The following is a 12,717-nucleotide window of genomic DNA, read 5'->3' as shown; positions in this document are numbered from 1 at the left end:
AACTCCTCCAGCCTTTCTGGCCACTTTTTTTTTTTTTAAGATTTATTATTCTGTTTTTGGTTTTGGCCAAGATGGTCTTGGTTGATGCACTCAGGCTCCCTCTGGCTGCGGCGAGCAGGAGCTGCTCTCCAGCCGCGGCGCCAGCGCCCCTCCCGGTGGTGGCTCCAGGCGCACGGGCTTCACTAGCGCCTGGCTCTAGGGCTCTGCGCCCAGGCTCAGGAGCTGTGGCGCGCAGGCTCAGCTGCTCTGGGGCAGGTGCAACCTTCCCGTTCCGGGGATCAAACCCGTGTCCCCTGTATCGGCAGGTGGATTCTTAACCACCAGGCTCCGCCCTCTCTTTTATTATAAAGGCTGTTTACATTAGAGTTCACTCTTGGGGTTGTACATGTTAAGGTTTTTGACAAATGTACAGTGTACAGTGATTTGTACCCATCACTACAGTATCGTACAGAGTATCTTCACTGCTTTAAAAATCCTCTGGGCTCTGATTTTTCATCCCTCCCTGCCCTCAACCCCTGGCAATAACTGATCTTTTCACCGTCTCCAATTAGATTTTTTCCCAGAATGTCATCTAATTGGAATCTTACAGGATGTAGCCTTCTTGGCTTCTTTCACTCAATACAGTCCCTTGTTCCAAACGTGGGAGCCATCCTCTTACTTTTCTCTGGCAAACATTTCTGTCCTCACACCAATCTCCTTCTGGCTCAGTTCCAGTACATTTAAAAGTTCAAGAAATGGACCAAGTAAACAGGTGACTGACTTCACTGTGAGTCCTGTCCCCTGCTGTAGAGAGCTCAAAGCCCTTTCTCATGTTATCTCACAACCTGTCGATATATATTCTCTCCATTTTACCATTTCCCCATTTCTCTCCATTTTACCAGTTAGGGAACTCAGCAGGGAGACCCGGACCCCATTCCTTGACCCCTAACTGCTCCCACCACGTCCCACACACCTGGCAGGGAAACCAAGACAAGGCTGCTTCAGCGGCAGTGTCCTCCACTTCCACTTCCTCATGATCATCGCTAATGCTTATGCAAACGCCACCTGGATGGACGCTGAGCGCATACAATGAGCTCCCTCCATGGGCCACCCTCACTGAACCCCCAGTGCAGCGCTGTGGTGGAGTCAATCACCCCGCTGGACAGGTGAGGGAGCAGAGGCGGAGAGGGTGAAGCTGCAACCAGCAGAGGCGGCACGTGGACAAGTGCGTCCATTCCCAGCCCACTCTGGGACCCCCAGGCCCTCTCATCTCTCACACACCTTGAGCTACGTTAACACTTCCTCCATGCCAGGCCAGCTGCGTAGAACTTCTAGTGACCAGGGAGAAACCACAAGACAAATATGGGTTCCTATAGCAGAATTTGGTGTTCTCAGAATCCAAGGTACAAACCTGCTTGCCCATTTCTATAAACTGGTCATGCTGTTGGTACATGCCAAATTTCTAACCGTGTCCCAACGGACATTCAGGAAGCTAGATCTATTTCTGAGACTATAATCAAGTCAATGGGCTGAGTCACTGTATTCCTTAAACCTGTCAAATGCCAGCCTAATCCCAGGGCCACACCTCCATCCCACTTGCCCATCCCTGTGCCAGTGGATACCTGCTGTCACATTAGCCACGATCACCTTGACGTCCATGGGCCCAAGGTGACAGACACCAGGGTGACTTTGATTTCCCAAGCCAGAGCTTAGATCTCTTTACTCTGGACCACAACCAACTGAGAATTCCCAAGGTTATTCTGGGTTCATGTCCTCAAAACATGAAAGTAAACACATTTAGCAATAAACTAATTACTTCACCTTGTTCAGAAGTGGGCACACCAGGTCCCCAGGCCAAATCTGAGCCAGTTTTGATAAGGTTCATGACCCAGGAACGGTGTTTACATCTTTATAAACAGTCCTAAGGTACAGAATAATGTGACAGGACCACAGCCTGCAAAGCCTCAGCTATCTACTAGGCGACCCTTCACAGCAGCAGCCTGCAGACCCCTGACCCCACTGCTCCTTCCTCCCCTCAGAGACAACAACCTGCCCCACTGTCCCTAGCCCCTACCCAGACTCCACCCTGGAGTACCAGACTCCAGGACACACAACAGCAACTAGCCAACTCTGAACAATCCTCCTGTGGATTCTTAGAAGTAGGGAGGAGGTAAGAAAGCTGTGGGTATCAGACGGGCCCCCAAACATGTTGCTGGATCGTGGAGCAGCCATCACAGCCAGAGGTGAGGGTGCCTTAAGACTCCTTAACACGGACTTCAGTCTCTGGAAATATGGCAAACTGCTCACATCAGAACTCTGTCACACCAGTTTCTAGATAAATGCTCTTATAGGAAAGGCAACCATTTTGCTTCATGTAAACAAAACTGCAACTCCTTGACAGGAAGCAGGGGAAATCATCAGCTCAAAGCAATAGTCACTCCTTCTCTTTACCTCCCCCACTTTCAGCCAAATCCAGAGTCACTTGGACCAACGTTCCCCCAGGAGTCTAGCCAGTCCAAGGAAACCCTAAGAGCCAACGAGTTCTGAGCCTTTCAGGAGGGAAGGTGGTCTCATCCTAGGAAGCTGACAGTCCACCTCTAAGCTAACGAGACTCTTCAACCCCGGGGTGCAAACTGGAACCCCCAAATGGGTCACTTCTCAGGGCTTCTCAGTTCTCAGGGTGACTAGCTCAGGGCACACACTCCATGTTAGGTATGAAAGCATGCTGTAGTAAACAAACACACCTACGGGCACGCTTTCAGCAAAAAGGCACACACAGTCATCACTTCACACTTCGATGACTGTCAACAAGAACAGAGTCCTGGGTGGAAACAAGGCACCTCTCATACACTGTTGATGAGAACTTAAACTCTTGTGTCCACTGTGGAAAACAGTATAGTGCTTCCTCAAAAAAATAAAAACAGAATTACCATACGATCCAGCAATCTCACTCTTCGGCATATATCCAAAGAAAACAAAAAACATTAATTCAAAAAGATATATGCACTGCAATGTTCCTGGCCGCATTATTTGCAATAGCCAAGATACAGAAGGAACCTAAGTGTCCATCAACAGAAGAATGCATAATGACACACAATGGAATACCATTCAGCCATAAAAAGATGAAATGTTGCCATTTGCAGCAATGTGGATGGACTTGGAGGGCATTATGCCAAGTGAAATAAGTCAGACAGAGACTAGAGAGTGTAACAAAAAAGAAGCCAAGTCACAGATACAGAAAACAAGCCAGTGGTTACCAGTGGGGAGAGGGAAGGGGTAACAAAAGGGTAGGTGATTAAGAGGTATAAACTATTAGGTATAAAATAAGCTACAAGGACATACTATTCAACATTGATGATACAGTCAATATTCTATAATACTAATAACTATAAATGGAGTATAACCTTTAAAAATTATGAATCACTATATGGTTCACTTGTAACTTGTATAATATTATACATCAACTATACTTCAATTTATATATATATATTAAAAAAAAAAAAGAGTCCTGGAAGAGAAAATAATAGAGGGAGGGATCTTACAAATTTAAACTGGGGCTTCTAAACCAATCTGACTCGCTCACCAGGCGCGTGGGGCCGCGCTGCTTCGGCTGGGCCCCACTCTGCGACCCTGTGGGCTGCAGCCCACCAGGCTCCTCTGCCTCTGGACTCTCCAGGCAGTGCTGCCACTTCCCTCTCTGGGGGACCTTCCTGACCCGGGATGAACGGGTCCCCTGCACCAGCAGGCAGGCTCTTCACCACCAGCGCCCCCCGGGGAGCCCAGGCAGTACTGGAGTGGGCTGCCACTTCCCTCTCTGGGGGACCTTCCTGACCCGGGATGAATGCGTCCCCTGCACCGGCTGGCAGGCTCTTCACCACCAGCGCCCCCCGGGAAGCCCAGGCAGGGACTACTACACTCCCAGCTGCAGGAGCTTCTTTCCTGTCAGCTCTCCGTGGCTCGGTGACACACCCTGCACTTCAGGAGACCACACCTGCTGTCCAGGGAGATGTCACACACCCGTTCAGAAACAAGAAGACACGCCACTGTATGAAAAATAAGTGCTTAGGCGACACAGAGATAGTATATTTTTAAAGCATACTAAGCACAATGTCTGTTGCACAGGTTAGAGCTCAATAAATGGTACCTATGATCACTTCATTGTTATCAGATTATGACCTAAGTGCTGTCCACAATTCTAAGTACCAAACTTTAAGAGGCTGGATGGGGAGGAAGGCATTTCAAAACATATCACAAAATCCACAAACCACAAGCTACTACATGGTGCCTAGCAAGCACTAAGAGCTCAGACAAAGGTCAGCTGTCAAGAAACGTGAATGAAGACTACAGTGAGGTGGCAAAAAACGTTCCTGATAACCCATCCTATTGATGAAAAAAAGGAAACACCCTCAAATACTGCTGACTGGCATGTACAAGGGTATGACCTCTACACAGGACAATTCGGCAATCAGCATCAGAATTTAAATTACATATAACCTTAGGTCCAGCAACTATACTTCTAAAAACTCATACTAAACATAAACTGGAACAGTAGTTCTCAACCTGGGGCAATTGATTCTACCCACCTTGGAACCATGTCCGTAGACAGGAATCAAAAGAAAAGACATTAGATTTGAACCCTAACTTGATCACCTTACTAGTCTGTGTGCGTGTGTATGTGTGCTCTGCTCTTCAGTCAGGTCTGACTCTTCTGCGACCCTGTGGACCACAGCCCGCCAGGCTGCTCTGTCCTGGGATTCCCCAGGCAAGAAGACTGGAGTGGGCTGCCATTTCCTCCTCCAGGGGATCTTCCCAACCCAGGGATCAAACTCCAGTCTCCTGTACTGGCAGGCAGATTCTTTACCAGTCACCCCACTGGGAAGCCCAGTCTGTTATTTTGGGTAAATTACTTAAATTTCTTTAAGCTTCTGTTCAACAACACCTACCAAAAAAACTATTCACTTTTCACAGTGCCTAGAACAAGTGAAATTCACTCAGTCGTTGCCAACTTTTTGCGACCCCATAAAGTCCATGGAGTTCTCCAGGCCAGAATACTGGAGTGGGTAGCCTTTCCCTTCTCCAGGGGATCTTCCCAACCCAGGGATTGAATCCAGGTCTCCCGCACTGCAGGCAGATTCTTTACCAGCTGAGCCACCAGGGAAGCCTAGAACAAGGGAAATGTTCAAAACACATCAACTGTTATTACTACTATGCCAAGTTCCTGTTACTACAGAGAAGGGGCACTGGAAGGTGTTTCCCAAGAAGTCACGACGTAACACTAAGGAGAAATCTGTTTTCGACACTACTGCTGCAGGAAGATGTTTACAACCCTGAAGATGGCTAGAGCAAGCCACAACTTTATTAGTCAATCACTGAGAATTCTAATCCAAGCTCTTCTAATGGCGTAAATTATTGAGCCTTGGAAGAGTTAAGTGACTGAGATGAGCCACGAAGCTGGCCTGTTAGAGGCAGGACTACACCTCAGATCTGCATCCCCCTCTCAGGGTCTTTCTGTGCCCTAGGCTGGCCTCTCCTTTGCTCTGAAGCAAGTATCCACTTTTCTGAGTTCACTCGGTCAGGTCACAGACCCAGCAAATGCCCCCATTTTGATAAGATGGTAAATAAAGGCACGCACACAGAGGAAATGTACGCTGGGGTGAATCTGATGTTGAGCGTGTCAGAGGAGTGGAGTGTAAGAAACTTGCTTGAGTAGGATGTTGCTGCCCAGGAGGAAAGGTGTAAACACCTTTCCGAGGAGACGGGGCAGCCCAGAGCTGCTAGGTGAAGCAAATCTGAACTGCTGAAAAACAAGGGATACGCTTACAGCCGACAGCAATCCTGGATAGAACAGATGGTCTCAGACAAAGCCAGGATATGGCGGACTCAAGGATGATTCAACTTACTGGGAAGAAGACAGGAATATGGTCAGCTTCAGGGTCATGGTCTTAACTGAGGTCAACCTCAGTTAAGGCCTAAATATTTTCTCCTTGCCCGGAAAGGCCTCCCGTGAGTTGGATCTGGGTAATAAGTAACGGGGAACCAAGTTCAACATAAAGCAACGTCACTGGAAAAGAAAAAAAAGGACAAAGATACAAGACACATTGCTATTCTGGGGTAATCAGTTGAAGAAAGGGCAATTTGATTTGCTGGGGCTGTAAGACCCTGAACAATGCTCTCAGAACTCCATTTCAAAATTGGTGCTTTGATATCTGAGTATTGTATGTGTAATTGGAAGCATCTTCCTGCCCTTCTTTTTTCAAGATCTTTCTGTCTGGTTTATTTTACTTGGCATAATCCCTTTGAGAACCATTCAGGGCTGCCCATGGCAGTCCCTACTGCTGAACTGTTGCCTGGGTAGAACAGGCCACAGCTTCTTTACACACTCACCCAGCAAATGGTCCTTCCAGTCAGGGACTGTTACAAATAAAGCCGCTACCTACCAGCCATGTAAGGACACACACTTTCACTTCTCCTGGATAAACACAAATACCGAGGAGTGGAAAGAGGTAGTATTTAGCTTTTGATGAAACTGCCAAACCGGTTTCCGAACGGGTTGGACCATCTTGTGTTAATTCTCACCAACAGTGTCTGAAAGTTCCATCTGCTCTACATCCTCACCAACACTTGTTACAATCAATCTTTTTAATTTTAGACAGGCTAATAGATGTGAGGGGGTATCTCACAGTTTTGTGTTTCCCTTGTGACCAATGATATGAAGCATCTTTAGTGTGCTTACCAGCCATCTGTATGTTTTCACTGGTGAAGCGTGCAAATCTTTTGCCTATTTTTTATTGGGTTATTTTATTATTGAGTTTTGTCACTAGTCATTTTTTAAAAGTCAAGCTCCCTCACCCCTATGACTAAGCAATCTTACTTAAAATGAGAAAGCATTTCATCACAAAAGCAAAATCTGTGAAACACGGGGGACTTCTTTGTTCAACTTGCCACAAGGTACCAACAACCCTAAATAGGCAAAGAGAAATCACCTCAACAGGAAAGAAAAAAACAAACTCATGACCAAAACCACAAACTTGGACGTCCCTGATGGCACAATGGATGGGAATCTGACCACCAATTCAGGGGACAGGGGTTCGATCCCTGGTCTGAGAAGATTCCACCTGCCATGGAGCAACTAAGGCTGAGCCCCACAGCTGCTGAAGCCTGAGCTCTAGAGACCACACTCGGCAACAAATAAGCCAGTGCAGCGCGAAGCCTGTGCATGGCAACGAGGAGCCGCCCCCGTTCACCGAAATTCGAGAAAGCCCGCTCACACAATAAAGACCCAGTGCAACGGAAAAAAAAACTCCAACCTCAGACCTGCATTCTACCAGGAACATAAAACGCTCTTTCATCTCTGTGTTCGGTTGACAGTGGTTCTGTGCTGCCCAACACAGCGGCCACTAACCACGTATAACCCCTGAGCACTGGGGAATGTGGACAGTAGAAATTGAAATGAGCTGTAAAAACAGACACTGGAATTTCAATGATTTAAGCTGAAAAACCAGGAATGTAAAAGATCTCATTAGGAGCTTGTATGTTACTGAAACATATACATTACTGTATGTAAAATTAGCCAGCCAGTGGAAATTTGCTGTATGATGCAAGGAGCTCAACTCTGACGCTCTGTGACAACCTAGAGGGGTGAGACGCAGTGGGAGGTAGGAAGGAAGTTCAAGAAGGAGGGGACACACACACACCTATGGCTGATTCATGCTGATACATGGCAGAAACCAACACAATACTGTAAAGCAATTATTCTCCAATTAAAAATAGATAAATTAACAAAGGGCTTGTATGCTGATTACATGTTGAACAGATACTCTGGACAATTTGGGTTAAATTATTAAAATTATTTCACCTGTTTTACTTAGCACTGACCAAACTTTGAAGGCAGACCTTGAAGATAATGAAATCTCCAATGGGTAAGGAAAAAAATACATGCCAAGTATCTTCCCCTCCCTAGTCCTCTGAGGTGTGAAGAGAACTCTGCAAAGCAGGGGCTAAGAACTGGACTCAGGAATCCAGTCTGAGGCTGGACGCTCAGCTCTGTTCCTCTCTGCTCTGTGTGACTGCCAATAAGTCATTCGCCTTCTGTGGATTTAAGTCCCCTTACTGGTTTTTTGGTTTGTTTTTCTATTTAAAACGTCAACATAAGTATACTATATGCCTATGGTTTACAAAGTACTTTTCTGGAGTTGCAGATCTTGAGCTCACAGTTTAATAGGAAGCAAATACCCTAACAACTCTTATGTACAACAAATGCTTCAACAGAGCAGGCCAGCCTCCACATGGCTGGTGGCGTGTGCATGTCCATGTTTTATATAGAAAAGAGCGCCTTAAAGGACTTATGGGGAATCCCAAGCTTCTCCTAACTCTAAAATTCATTCCTCACGCTACAGTAAGTGTTATTATGCAGGGCACTGATGACACTTGCTCAGGTACCCACCCTGCCATGAGCCTAATGATACAGTGAGAAGTAAATGACCTGCCGTGATGAGGTTGTTTTACCTAAAGAAACAATTCTGCAGTACAGCTCAAGCTTGACCAGGACCATATTCTCCAGCACACACCACCTTCGCCCCTCAAAAAAAAAAAAAAAATAACAATTCCCCCCAACCACCCCATGTCTTCAGGGGTAATGGTTTACCAAGATACCCAGATGCTGTTCACTGGAGCTGCATTTCCATAAGCTAGATGTGCATGACAATTACTGTATTTAGGTCACAAACTCACAGAAGAAAAGTCCATCCTGAAAGTAAATTTATAAACAATTATGTCATATCATACAAACTGAACTTATAAGCAAACTCAGAGAAGTCTACATACAAGAATTCACAGCATCCCTCGGGCAGCATTTAAGGGTAAAAAAAAAATTAAGGCCCAGATACTGAATTTACCTGTCTTACTTGAGACAAGGAAACTTAATTGGATAAAGTACACTAGAAAATGCAGATTATGGTTTAAAAGAAAAAAGTCTAACCCATAATGCAACACACGCAGTGCTGGATTCTTATCTGCTCACATCAAGGAAGGATATTTTATGGGAGCACGCTATTGTTTTCCAGGCTACCAAGAGCAAAACATCAAGGGTAAGTAAGTAAGTTGCTCAGTCCTGTCCAACTCTCTGTGACCCCATGGACTGCAGCCCACCAGGCTCCTCTGTCCATGGGATTCTCTATGCAAGAATAGTGGAGTGGGTTGCCATTGCCTTCTCCAGGGGATCTTCCCAAACCAGGGATCAAACCCGGGACTCCTGGGTTCCAGGCAGATTCTTTACTGTCTGAGCCACCAGGGAAACCAAGGGTTAACCCCCCTAAAAAACATTCCAGTTTCTCTTAGTCACACTTCATTAAATAGCTATGAGTGTAATCTAAATCTTCAAGTTTGTTCTCATTCTCAGTCTGGAATTCCACTTTTAAGGGTAAAAAAAACATCTTCCCATGTTTCCTCAAAGCAATGGTGAGAACTCAATTTATCCCAAGTCTAGCTTAAGAAATAATTTAAGGCCTATCCCAAAGTTTCATTTATTCCAGATTTTGGCAGAAAGGATCATATTTGCCCACCCTAGCCCTTCGTTGGAAGAGTTTTCAATCACAGCCCTTTCACACTTTTCTCTTTTCCAGAAAAAAACGCCAAAGGCAAGCAGCAGGGTACAGGAGGAAGACTAGATGCGGCCTTGGGAGATGTCTTTTCCAGCCTCAGTTCAACCTCTCACTTCCTGCAGATCAGGACAAGTCACTGAACCTCTCTGGGCCTTGAGGCCTCATCAGAAATGAAAGTTAAGACAAGATGCTCTGGAAGCTCTCATCCCCACCTTTTGTTTTAACCTGTCCTCCAGTCGCTTAATTATTTTAGATGTCTTTTCCGATCCTTCTTCAATGCCATTGTGTGTTTCTGAGTTGAAGGCCTTGTATGGTAGGCTCAGTCCCAATGCAGTCATAAAGTAAGATTTTTATTCTGACTCTTAAGCTACTTTTGACATCAAGGATTTATCCCAGAGATATGGGGGTGGCATGAGTGGGATGAGATGAGCTCAGTCATAGGTGAGCTCGTGAGTTTGGCTGAGGCATACACGCTGGTTCACTGCTCCATCTACTTCTCTGTCTGAAATTCTAACTACAAGATTAAAACAAAAATCGTGAAAACGAGAAAAGACTATCCAACTGGCATTAACACAGGGCTCTTTTTCTACAATCTTTGGTCTAAGGATAACTGCTTTTGATGCCCTTTCTCTTGGTTTGAGGTAGACTCTACACGACACGGGGCTGAGGTACTCGAACTTCAACCAAAATTAAGGGAAATGAACCAGAAAGGGAAATTCTTCAACGGACCTCAATAAGGTTATTCACAAGCAGGTCCACACGGCACAGAGACCTTCCCTGGGCGGTGAGGCACTAAGGTCCGGTACGGGGCTGTCTTCCACAGAAGTGTGGTGTTTCATACGGTCTACATTTTCCCTAACTTTTCAACGGCAAGAGTTAAAAGCCCTCGGTGACACGGTAAGCCAGGAAATAAACTAATTCCTCTGGGAGGAGGATGCTTTGCGGGTCGTGAAATCAAAACGGAAAGGCAAGGATTTTGAGGCTTGAGAAATCCTCAAGAAAAGCAAAATGGGGCTCCTTTGGGTATCAAGAGCGGAAAACCGACATCCCGGGGCCGCCTCAGCCGTTACGGCGAAGGCGCCTCCCCGCGACCTCTCACACGCCGGGGGCGCGGGGACGCGGGGGCGCGGGCCCGGCCCCGGACGGAGGGCGCGGCGAGGACGGGCGGGCCGCTCCACCGCCCGGAACCCCCCACCCCGGCAGCGGCAGTGGTGCCTCCCGACGCCGGGGCGGCGCAGGGAGAGGGCGGTCCCCCGACCGGGCCCTCGCGGCCACCGGCCCAAACCCCCGTCCCAGCTAGAGGCCCGTGCCCTTCAGGAAGCGGCGGCCGCGCGCGACTCACCAAGCACGAGGCTCCGGGCGCCAAATCCCTCCGCGGACCGTCCGTCCCGCCCTTGCCGCCACCGCCGCCGCCGCCGGCCCCAGGCGTGCGTAGGGACGTGCGCGCGCCCGCCCTTTGTCTACGCCGCCTTGACGTGACCCTCGCGTCCCAGCCCCACCCCCGCCCGCCACCGTCTAACCTCACGCCCCGCACCCACGCGCCGGCGCGCGCCCGGCCGGGCTGGGCGTGGCCCCGAGGGGCAGGGCGATAGGGGGCTGGGCGCCGGGAGATGAGCAGACGGGGCGCCGAGTGGTGGGCCCGGGAGGTGGGGAGGCGGGGCTCCGAGGGGCGGGGCGCGCGGAGATGGGCCGACCGGGCCCCGAGTGGTGGGCCGAGGAGGCGGGGAACCGAGGGGGCGGTGCGGGAGGTGGAGAGGCGGGGTGCCGTGTCGCTAGCTCCTTGTGGGCGCGTCCAGGAGCTGCGGAGCTGCCAGCTGGAGGGTGAAGACCGTTGCCCTGGCCGGGCTAGCTGCTGCAGAGACCAGTGTATTGAGCGCCGTGGGCGCTCCTGGCGCGTGCCTTCCTGAGACTCCAGCTCTAATAAGGGGAAAGTGAAAAAGTGAAAGTGAACTCGCTCAGTCGTGTCCGACTCTTTGCGACTCCGTGGACTGTAGCACACCAGGCTCCTCCATCCATGGGATTCTCCAGGCAACGAAACTGGAGTGGGCTGCCATTTCCTAAAGACGGGTCTCCACGCATCTGCGCTGCGCCAGGACCTGAATACTGGCTGCTTCGCCCTAGGAACACTCGTTGTAGGTTCTGAAGAGAGTGAAATCAGCCCTGATGAGCTAAAAGAGGCTTGAGTCACCAAACGGCCTTGTCAATTTGGGGCCGTCGTGAGTATACAGTGAGATACAGATCACTTGCGGTCGGCACGCTCAAGAAATGCTAGCTGTCATTACCACCACTACCACATTCATCAGAGTCTCCTTTGCCAGCTAGCGAAAACCCAGGGAGTTCAAGGGTTGGTGTTGGCATTTCCGAGTCCTCTCGAAGGTGCAACTTTCCAATGTCTACCTCAACTTGGAACCAACCTCTCTGCTAAAGTCTGGTTACTGCCTGCTGAAGTTTGCACGTGTTTTTCTCACCATGTCTTCAAAGTTCAAACGCCTGACCCGAACTTATATCATGTGTCCTAAAGTTGATCCTCCTATTTAAAAAATTAGCCCTTTCCTTCTTAAAAGGTCAAGCCCTCTCTCCTAGTTTATTCTGCACACCGCTGTCAGATTGCCAATTTACGCTAAATGATCTGACAGTGGGTCTTGAGGGTAACGTCCATATTCTTAGACCTCAAAATCGACATGTAAGAATGATGGCTTTGCTCCCAGACACAGGGTTGCTCCTCCTCATTCTAAATGCTACCATACCTGTGGGACTTTTCCCGAATTCATTAACTCAATCATTTATCCATTCGTTTAACGAACTTTGGTCCCAGTGGTGCAAAGCTGAATAATGCATGGCTGTTTCTAATCTTCAACTAGATTAAGTTCTGTAAAAGAAGAAACTGGACATCATCAGTGTCAGGGATCGGGCTTTAAAGTGGCCCCCACCATCAAAACTGCTTTTTGGGTTCTTGCATCTGCTCTCCTTTCTTGACCCAGGATCAGTCAAAACGTAGGAGTCATCCATTCACCTGCTTTGCTCATGCGTATTCGTGTTTAAATTTCTTCACGATTCTTACCATACACTGCAGTTCTTTGTGCATAGTAATTCTGAAATTTAAAAATATTTTACATATACTAGAGAGTGAACACAAATG

At 48.1% G+C, this 12,717-nt stretch overlaps 1 protein-coding gene across 1 annotated transcript in view; it reads right to left on the bottom strand.

The window, feature by feature from the left end:
• Window positions 1-11,038, bottom strand: part of GPAT4 (glycerol-3-phosphate acyltransferase 4) — a 29,701-nt gene extending 18,663 nt beyond the window's left edge. Inside the window, exon 1 of the mRNA XM_070459726.1 lies at window positions 10,921-11,038. The gene's annotated coding sequence lies outside the window, so the exon portion shown is untranslated. The remainder of the gene's footprint in view (window positions 1-10,920) is intronic.
• Between the last annotated feature and the right edge of the window lie 1,679 nt (window positions 11,039-12,717).

The sequence above is a fragment of the Odocoileus virginianus genome, chromosome 32 (genome assembly GCF_023699985.2).
Source record: "Odocoileus virginianus isolate 20LAN1187 ecotype Illinois chromosome 32, Ovbor_1.2, whole genome shotgun sequence".
In the NCBI taxonomy this organism is placed as follows: domain Eukaryota; kingdom Metazoa; phylum Chordata; class Mammalia; order Artiodactyla; family Cervidae; genus Odocoileus; species Odocoileus virginianus.
The sequence above is the reverse complement of the archived record's forward strand: the minus strand, read 5'-3'. Positions and strand labels throughout refer to the sequence as shown.